The following is a 10704-nucleotide window of genomic DNA, read 5'->3' on the forward strand; positions in this document are numbered from 1 at the left end:
GTGCTGAGGATCAGTTGAATTAAAAGGGGTCATGGAGTTTTGTCCCAGGAGGCAGATTTAGGAGCGATAAGTGCAAGTTAAAGAGAAACAGATTTCAGGATACAATAAAGGAATTTTTCTTAGCAATTAGAAGTATTTAAAAATGAAGTGACAATCAGAAAGCATTAATTAAGCACCTACTATGTGCCAGATACCATAGTAAGCATTCAGAATACAAAGAAAATTAAAAATCAGCCCTTGCTTTCCAGAAGCATATAATCTAATAGAAGAAACTCATACAAACAATTATGTCCAAACAAGCAATTGGGAGTTGTCTCAGAGGAAAGACTCTGGAAATAATGGGCATTGGAAAAATTCCTGTAAAAGATGGAATTTTAGCAGGGCTTAAAGGAAAACAGGGAAGGTGGGAAACAGATGAGGTTTTAAGCAGTGCTGCAAAATCATTTGTCATATGTTATAAAAGGAATATTCCTCAGGTTGGAGCAGTACTGAATGTTCTGTGAGATCCTTTCCATTGCTAAGATACTGTGATCACATTATAATCCATTATATAAACAAACACTTTTATTTTGCATATTTTTAGCACTTAATACATAAACTGCCTGTTATTATAAATAGAGGACACATATAGGCTACATGATTTTGAACAAGTTACTTAATTCTTACTATCTGAGACATTAAGACTATAAGTTGCAGGATAGGTATCAAACCAGGGAGTTTCCTTATCAGGAATTCCACATAAAAGTCCCAATTCTGGAAGAAAGGCTAGAAGAATAAGTTAAAAAACAAAAGACTCACGATAAAGAGTTGTTCTGGTGACAGAAGTACCCGAGTTATAAATACAAAAGAAGAGGATGACTCTAAAACATCTGTAAGCAAAGCCTCAAAGCAAAACACAACTTGGATGCAGATTGAATTAGAATCCTAGAAGAATTGAAGTAGGAATTTTAAATTAGCTTACAAATTAAAGGAGAACATTAGAGGAAAGGATTGGAAAATAAATGAGAGTTTTGGAAAGAAGAATTAATATCTTATTAAGTAATTTATAATAGTTCAAAACTTTAGCTGAGGTTTTGATTATAGACTCCTTAAAAATTAGTATGGACCAAACAGAAGCTAAAGATTCCTTGAGACCAGGGATAAGGAGAAATTCCTTTTTTTTTTTTCTGCCAAGGGTCATTTGGATATTTATAACATCATTCACAGGCTATGCAAAATTGTCACCTAAAGAACTCAAGTAGTGAAAAATTATTGTGCCTAGTTTTCAAGTCAACATCACCTGTGGTTGCCAAAGCAAATGATTTGATGGGCCTTCTACAACCCAAAGACCAGACATTCTCCAGCCCTGCTTTAAACAATAAGAAATATTAAATCAAAGTCAAAAAGCTGAAACTAATAGAAGAAAATGTCCAGTATCTCCTATAAGAAACAACTGACTTAGAAAATAGATCAAGAATTATTGGACTACCTGAAAACCATAACCATTTCAAGGGATCTTATTTCAAGGAGTAATAAAGAAATCCTTAGAACCACTGGGCAAAGTAAAATAATAAAGAATTCATTAATTACCTCTTAAAAGATTCCAAAATGAAAATTTCTAAGAATATCCCAGCCAAAGTCTAGAGTTTCTAGATTACAGAAAAATGCCGCAAAGCAGGCAGAAAGAAAATACTCAAATACCAAGAACCACTATCAGAATAAAAATGATTTTGCAACTACCACTATCAAAAAGAGGAGAGCTTGGACATTCCAAAAGGAAATAAATAATGGCTTACAACCAAGAATAGCTCACCCAGTAAAACTGAGTATTGTAAAGGGCTGAAACTCTTAAAAAGTTTGCTTAATCAGATAACTGAGCCCTTAAGGCTAATTACCTATTGGACAATAACTCTATTAGCATATGTTTGGAATTTCTCTTCTCTCAGTTAATGCTGGCTCCATGTTTGGGGTTAAGAGAATTGTAAGGAAGGATTAGGGAGTGGAGTGAGAGGTAGAAAACTTTACTTGGCCACAGGAGGAGGAGGAGAAAAGTGTGGAGATTCTGGACTCTAGAATCAAGGAGGGATCATTGGCAAAACTCCTGGCAGTTTTAATCCATCCGCTTCACTTCTCCCCCTAAAGACCAAGGACTTTTGCTTATCCTGACTCTGGCTGCTCCTGAGGCCTCCAGGGAGCTAGCTTGGACTTTACAGAGTATAATTCTTTAGAGGGGAAATGGCCTATAATGAAATGGGGGACTTCTAAGTATACCTAAAGAAATGATGGGAACTGAATAGAAATTTAGATATACAACAAAGAGAAACATAAAAAACTAAATATGACTGGTGTATAAAAAAGAACTACAAAAGGATGGAGCATTTATATTCTAACACCAGGATGAGATGATACAAGTGTCCCCTCAGAACCCTAATAGCATCAGGGTCACAGAAGGAGTTAAATAAGGGACTCAGAATGGTTTTGTTTTGATCATATTAAAAGAAAAAGGGAGAAGAAAGAAGAAAGTTAGAAGACTTAGTCTCATATATTTAGAGTATACAATGAAAAGATTACACATAAAAAAGCAGGGGGTACAGAAAACAGGTGACACTTAAACCTTTTTATTTCAACTGCTCAAAGAAGGGTAGAATACACAAAAAATGGCAAGAAGTATGATTGAGCTTTAAGTGAAAAAAAGAGAAGAGAATAGGAGAGCAAAAAACAGATTGTATCAAGCATAGCGCACAGAATGCTGGTGCTAAGCACATTCCTCTCTCACCAACCATGTTCTTTGTAAAGAGGGAACAGGAAACAGAAAAGAAAAAAAATTATATGTTATTAGGATAGGAAATGCACAATTAATGATCATAACTTCGAATGTTAATAGGATGGACTCATATAAAATGGAAGAGGACAGCAAAATGGATTAGAAAATAAAATACAACATTATGTTGTTTACAAGGAATACTTTTGAAACAGAATCATGCAATGTTAAAATAAAGGACTGGAGAAAATCTATTTTTCAAGCAAAGCAAAAAAGGCAGGAGTATCGATTATGATCTCAGATAAGGTGACAACAAAGACAGACTTGATTTAAGGAGATAAACAGGGAAAATACAATATCTTGAAAGATACTATAATGAATGAATGTAATATTAAGATTATGCACTGAATAGCATAGTTTTTAAATGCTTAAAAGACGGTAAACAAATTACTGGGAGAAATACACACTATAGACCTCAACAAATCTAATGAAAAAAATGAATATAAAAAAAGTTAAGGACTTAAGGAGAATTTTTTAAAAGGTATAATAAAAATAGAAAGGTGTGTATATGTGTATGTATGTGTGTAATATATATTCCTACATATCTATCTCTCTCTATATAATTATACACATACATATCTTCATATTTCTTAGCTTGCATGTTACCTTTATGAAAATTTATATATAGGACCTAAACTCTCAAAATTAAATAAAAATAAAGGGGTGTTCCATATACCAATGAAATTATAAGTTCCTTTTGTTACCTGAAGCAAAAAACAACCATGCTTTACTTTATTAAATAGAATTCTGGACTTAGAATCAGAAAGACGAATCCTACTTTAGACACATTAACTATGTATCCTTTGGCCAGTCATTTAATATCTCAACTTCAATTTCCTTACTTTTAAAATGGGGACATGATGGATCTCTCTCACATGATCAAATGTGATAATATATGTCAAATGCTTTGAACAACTTAAAGTGCTGCATAAATTTTGAGTATTATTATTCCTACCAATAATGATAATTAATGATTTTACATTATTGTGCTTTATGACTTACAAGTCCATTCTAGAGTCAGGAAGACCCATCTTGAGTTCAAATCCAGCCTCAGGAACTTGTTAACTGTATGATCCTCAGCGTGTCACTTAACCTTGTTTCCCTTAGTTTCCTCATCTGTAAAAATGAGCTGGAGAAGGAAATGGCAAAGCACATCAAGAAAATCTCACACGGGGTGACAAAAAGTGGGACATGACTGAAATGATTAAAGAACAACAATATTATGAATTATAAATCTCTTTTATATTCATTATCTGATTTGATTATCATAACAACACAAGAGTTCAGCAGGCTAGATTTATCTTCTCAATTTACAGAAAAGAAGATTGAGATCTGAAAAGTTGTCACTTGTCCAATCAGACAGTGTACTGATGCCGAAATTCTTGTCAGGTGCTCATTTCACTTCTACCACATTTATGTACCTGGGCTGGAGAAGCCTCTATCTAAATCTTGACCAGAGAAGCCTCTGTCTAAACCTTCCCTTTCTCTTGAGTGATAAATGATTTACCAGGAGAAAGGTCAGGCAGAGCTCAGGTATTCAGTCATCCACTGTCTCTTGGCTTGGGGAGAGAATTTTTCCAAATTCTCCAGACATAAATCGGTTCGTTTCCCCACTGCATGTCTGCTGTCACTGAACCATCCAAATCTTTTCAGCCACAAAGTGGGACTCCTTTGAGATAAGGCATGTAAAAGTGCTCTGGAAACTATAAAGCACCGTGTAAATATACTTAGTATTCCTTGTGGTAAGTGCTCATAATAAACACTTCTCACTAAAGCTTCCTGACACTGTTTTCCCCTCAAAAAACAATTCTGAGATGATGAAATGCCCCATTCTCATTACAATCATCATCCTACAAATGTCATTCTCTTTTTCCATGAAAACACAATTTTAGAGGAAACAGCATTCCCAGAAAGATATAACAAATAAGCAATCAGCCAAATGATGCTATAATGTAACTCTACTGAGGGATTTCCTTGTAGCTAGCTTTTGTATCAGCGCTCTCCTTTTAGTCTCATAACAAGTAAAACTAGAAGGAGGGCGCTTATATAAAAGCTGGCTATAAGGACCTATTTTACAGTTGAAGAAAATGCTAGTTAAGGAACTTGTCTAGAGTCACACAACCAGACTGTATCTGTGACATAATTTGAAATCAGTTTTGCATTAGGGCTGTGCCTAATGCAAAACCACAAAGGCAAGATTGTTAACTCAGAACCCATCATGCTCAATAGTGGCTTACAAAATGCTTGCAAAATACAAGTAATTTTCAAAGAAAAAAGGGACTTGATCAAACATGATAGAAAGGTAGCAAGTATGTCCTGGCTCCCAGGACTAAGCTCTTACATCTTCCTCCTCAGAGGTCTGGGGACCCTGAGAACCTGAGGTACTATCTCAGTACTACCATTAGCTTGAGTCCCCTCCCCCTGTATTTCCTCCATTATTAAGGGCCAGTAGCTCATAGCTCAGTTCCATTTAACTATATGATATTGATTAGCTTTTTTAAAAGCCTATTTGCTTCAAAGCTATAGCAAGAATAAACATGCAACCATTTCTTCCTTCCATCCTACATTTAAGGGCATCCTTTCCCTTGTCTCACTTTGGTCTCTTGGGAGAAGTTCCCACATACCGTGTGCCAAGCCTGCCAGCAAGTCCACATCTCAGACCCCACTAAGCTGGCCCTCAAATGTTGCTTCCGTGGATTGCTCCTGAGAGCATCTGGCTATAAACCCACAGGCTCTGGATGCTCGGATGCTAAGGCAGTCTCTGAATCTTTTGAACTTATGAGGTTATAGAGGCTTCTCTCATTTCATTTAGAATAAATGTGAAGGCCTGAATCGCTTCCATTTGAATTGTCTCAGGAAAATTCTGAAGATCATCCAGCAGGATAAGGTAGCAGACACTGAGGTCCTTTCTCAAACCAAACTGCCAAGCGTTCCAACTCTACTCGGAGAGCACAACTCCACGGGGATGGCCATATTGTCTGAATGACAAACATAGGCTTGTCAAAAAGACTCTTTTGTGAAGAACTCACACAGGGCAAGCGCTCACGAGGTGATCAGAAAAAGGATACAAGGACACTCTCAAGGTTTCTCTTAAGAACTTTGGAATTGATTGTAGGATGTGGAAGATCCTGGCACAGGACCGCCCAGCATGGTGTGCCCTCATCAGAGACAGGGCTGTGCTGTAAGAGCAAAGCAGTATGGAGTGAGCTCAAAAAAAACATGAGATGCACAAAGTCAGAGAAGCCCCTAAATGTTCATAGGGACTATTTGTGTCTGACCCATGGCAGAGCGTCCCGAGCTCGTCTTGGTCTCATCAGCCATAATTGGACACAGTATAACTCAATTCGAACATAGTGATGTCATTTTAGTCCTCTTCAAGAACAAAGGACAACAGCCAACCAAGAAGCCAAAAGCAAAACCCTTTCAGAAGGCTACATGGCCCCTGGGGGGGGGGGGAAAGGCCCCAAAGCTTTAATAGTGTGGCCTTGGATCAAACTCCATGAATGAAAGAATCACCTTGATCCCCAAGAATAAATGAGATTTTAAAAAATATCAGAAGAGAAAGTAAAATGGCAAGTGAAGAGTCTATACTCTCAGGATAAGTTATATAGGAGGATTCAATGGCTCTGTTATTCTTTGAACGCAACCATAAAATTTGAAATTTGTGTAATGGAAGTCGTGTGTGTGTGTGTGTGTGTGTGTGTGTGTGTGTGTGCTTGTATGGGATGGAAGGGGATGGCTGATGCTGACAGATCTTTTTGAATGCCCCCACAGCCAATCAGAGAATCTTGTTTTCGATACATGGTTAGCCAATCATAAGGAGTTATAGAATATCCACCATTGACTCCAGTAAATGAGAAATCACAGTCTCTCCAATCCACTTTCCTTTCATCACATCATAATCCTCCTATAAACAAGATTCCCTTAGAGATGATGTCCTATTCTCTGTCTCTGTCTGTCTCTATTTGTCTCTCTTTGCGTCTCCCTTTCTGTACCTCCATTTCTATATATCTATACCATATATGTAGATATATAAAGAGACAGAGAGAAATATATGTGGATACAGATATAGATGTATGTGTGTATGTGTATGTATCTACATACATATATGTATGTATATATATATATATATATATATATATAATCTGTCTGTCTCTCCCTTTTTCCCCTCCACCCCCCCTCTCCCCCACACATACAGGAGACCTCCTTTACACAAATTTTATGGTTGAGTTCTAAGAATAACTGAGTCATCAAATCCTCCTACATAACTTATCTTGAGAGTGTAGACTTAAGTTGCCATTTTACTTTCTCTTCTGGTATTTGACCCACTGTGCATGTTTTCTTTCAAAGCTCCACCATTTGGAAACATCCCTTTGATGTGTAAGATACTGTCACCCACAAAGTGGTGGGTCTGGGACCATCTCAGGTTCTCTAAGAGCAAGATCAAGGCTTTATCCACATTACCACATTCTTTTCTACTCTGTTCTCTTTATAGTATCTCAATCTTAATGTCCCCAAATGGAACTCCTTATCTCCCCCATCAGAGATGCCTCTTCTCTCAACTTCCCTATTTCTTCCCAAATAACTGCAATCTTTCTATTCTTCCAGTTATACAACCTTAACTCAACCTTGATTCTCTTCTCTACTCTCACTCCTCAAAATCAATTGCCAAGTATTATCAGTTCTACCTACGTAACTCTTTTTTTTTTGTTCTCCACTACCCTCTTCAATGACTTATACCCTCTCATGGCAGCTAGATTGCTTGGTGGATAGAGCAGCAGTCCTGGAGTCAGGAACACCTGAGTTCAAATACGTCCCTTGACACTTACTAGCTATGTGATTTGGGGCAAGTCACTTAGTCCTGATTGTCTCACCAAAAGAAAAGGAAAAACAAAAACATATATCTCTCACCCAGACTATAATAATAATAATAGTTAGCACTTTAATCATGCTTTAAGGTTTACAAAACACTTTAAAAATGGATTATCATCTTATTTTCATAACAACCTTGGTAAGTTGATGCTATTATTATCCCCATTTGACAAATGAGGAAACTGAGGTGCAGGGGAGCAAAGGAATTTGCCAAGGACCACACAGCTGGTAAGTGTCTGAAGGGGAACTGAACTTAGGTTTTCCTCACACCAAGGATAACATTCTTTTTTCCTTCTCCAATCCATCCACTACACAGCTGCTGAAATCATCTTTCTAAGGAGAAAGTCTGGGACAAAATGCCAACTCTCATCCTATTATTTAAAGCCCTCCACCATCTGCTTCCACCTTCCTTTGCAGCCTTATTTCCAATTATTCTCTTTCACACAATCTGGTCTTGTCATAGTGGACGATCAGCTGTTCTCAAGCTCCAAATTCTATCTCCGGCCTCTGACTTCCCATGTGGTTTTCTCACCTCTGCCTCTGAGAATTCTTCCCTTCGTTAAAGGCTCAGCTTAGGCCATTGAGTGAATCCTTTCCTGATTTCTTCCCCCAACTAGTCAGGGTTAATTCCAAAATTTTGTTTTTTTTTTTACTTCCAAAATTTGTTATTGTGGAGTTGTTTCAGTCATGTCCGATTCTTCATAACCCCGTGGTCCATGTGGTTTTCTTGAAAAAAAAATCCTAGCATGGTTTGCCATTTTCTTCTTCAATGACAAACAGATTTGTTCCAAGGTCACACAGCTGGGACATCTCTGAGGTTGAATTTGAACTCGGTTCTTCCTGACTCCAAGCCCAGCATTCTATCCACTGTACCACCTAATTGCCTTAAAAAAATCCTCAAGATTCTTCTTATTGTTGTTTTTCAGTCATGTTTTCATGGAATTTTTCTATGGGGTTTTCTTGGCTAAGATACTGGACTGTTTTGCTGTTTCCTTCTCCAGTAAGTCTTTATTTTACAGATGAAGAATTGAGGCAAATAGGGGTAAAGTGATTTCCCCAGGGACACACAACTAATAAGTATCTGAGACTGGATTTGAACTCACATCCTCTTCACATCCTCACAGGCCCAGGGCTCTATTCATTTTGTTTTTATTTGTCTATATGTGCTCTATTCCCTTATTTCAACTCCCCTCATCCCTTTCCCCTCACCATAGCAGAAAGTCAAGGTCCTTGTGATCAGGGACTATTCTTGTATGCACTTAATTAATGATATTTCTTTTTTCTTTGCAAGGTGCAAGGACAGTATGAGAATCAGAAGGGGAGAGGGTACATCCACAGAGCAATAATTTCTCTCCAAGAACGACTAACTCCTATCTGAATGAAATCTATGCTCGTGGCTTCTTTAGCAACTGGCACAAAGCGACTGAGTTACTTCATAATTATATAGAAGGAGAAGCCAGAAGGCAGAGTGATTTATATAAGTTAGTAATGGCCCAGGAAGATACAGGACTCTTTCTCATCTAACTCAGGGTGTGATACTGCTTGCTAAGATGCTCAGCCCTGCTGCTGATTCATTTAACCATTAGGAGAATGGAGCTAATAATGCCCATAGCTTCCTTGCCCACCCCTCCAATAAACTGAGTGTTAATAAAATCAATCGTGAAAGATAATCGGAGTCTCTGAAAGATTGCTGTATAGCTTAGATTTATCGCTCGTCAGATCTCCAAGGATCTCAGCACCCTTTTTGCACTGTACCTCATTAACTCCTCTCCTTTGGCAGGAAATGAAACTGAGGTACAGCTGATTTGCCTCAGGTCACACAATGAATACCCCAGCAGAGTCAGAGTATACGCTGATAGGCTGGGGAAAACTTTCTAGGTTAGATATGAAAAAGAGCTTTCTTCCTGCAAGGATTTTAAAATTAGAATGGACTACCAAGAGATACTGTATTAATTCTTTAATTGGACATCTTTAAGAATTTCATGGTTTTTGGCCTGTATGGCAGAATGCAATTTTGCTCTGAGCCAGAAAGATGGACTAAGGGACCTTTAAGTCACCTTTGCAGAATTATAATATATACTTTCATGATTATAAAATGTGCACATTTATTGAAATACAAGAAATTCAGATGATTAAGTATTTTTATTATGACTAGGTCAAATAAGTCCTTATCTATGCCTTCCTAATTTTTTTTTTTAAAAAGAGGATCACATATCAACAAACTCTGAATTTATTATTCAAGATCAATGAAGTCTTATTTTTAATACTGTTGTTCACCTGTCCCACAAATCTTTTTTGTCACTTCCATTGACTTAGGTTTTCATTACTCATCCTTGTCATCAATTCTTTTCTGTTTCTATCAGTGGGCCTTTCTTTTCCTCCTTCAAGTCTCAGACAGGAACTGTCTTCTCTATTTCTGTCTTCTTTTTTCCTTGATAATGTTATCTGTACCTACAACTTCACCTACCTTGTTTAGAAACAACTCCATTTCTCTATCTCTGACTCTGTCCATGCTTCAGATCTACACACAATTCTAAAAGGTTGTTCCATCAATACCTCAAACTTGCCATGTTCAAATCCAAGTTCATCATAATTTTCTCCAAATCTACTCCTCTCATGACTTCCTTACTTCTTGTTCTTTTTAGTTATTCACATTTATATTTTTACTGCTGAAGAAAACCAAGAAAACCCCAGGGACAATATTAATATGTTATAATCCATAGGGTCACAAATAATCAGACACAACTGAATGACTAAACAATGTTTTCACTGATACAGGGAATTTATGGTGAAGTGAGTCCCTCCCTTCATGATGATGATGATAATAATAACTAACATTTATATAATGCCTACCATCTTTATAGTCATTATATTTAAATGCTTAGAAATTTATAGTTTAGATATTTGCCTGGGGAACTGAAAAGTTAAGTAACTTGCACAGAATGGGGTCACAGCACCACTATGAATCAAAAGAGTACTTGATTTCTTATTTCTTTTATTAGCAACAAAATTCTCTCAGTCCTCTGGGTTTA

The sequence above is a fragment of the Sarcophilus harrisii genome, chromosome 4 (genome assembly GCF_902635505.1).
Source record: "Sarcophilus harrisii chromosome 4, mSarHar1.11, whole genome shotgun sequence".
NCBI classification, from domain to species: Eukaryota; Metazoa; Chordata; class Mammalia; order Dasyuromorphia; family Dasyuridae; genus Sarcophilus; species Sarcophilus harrisii.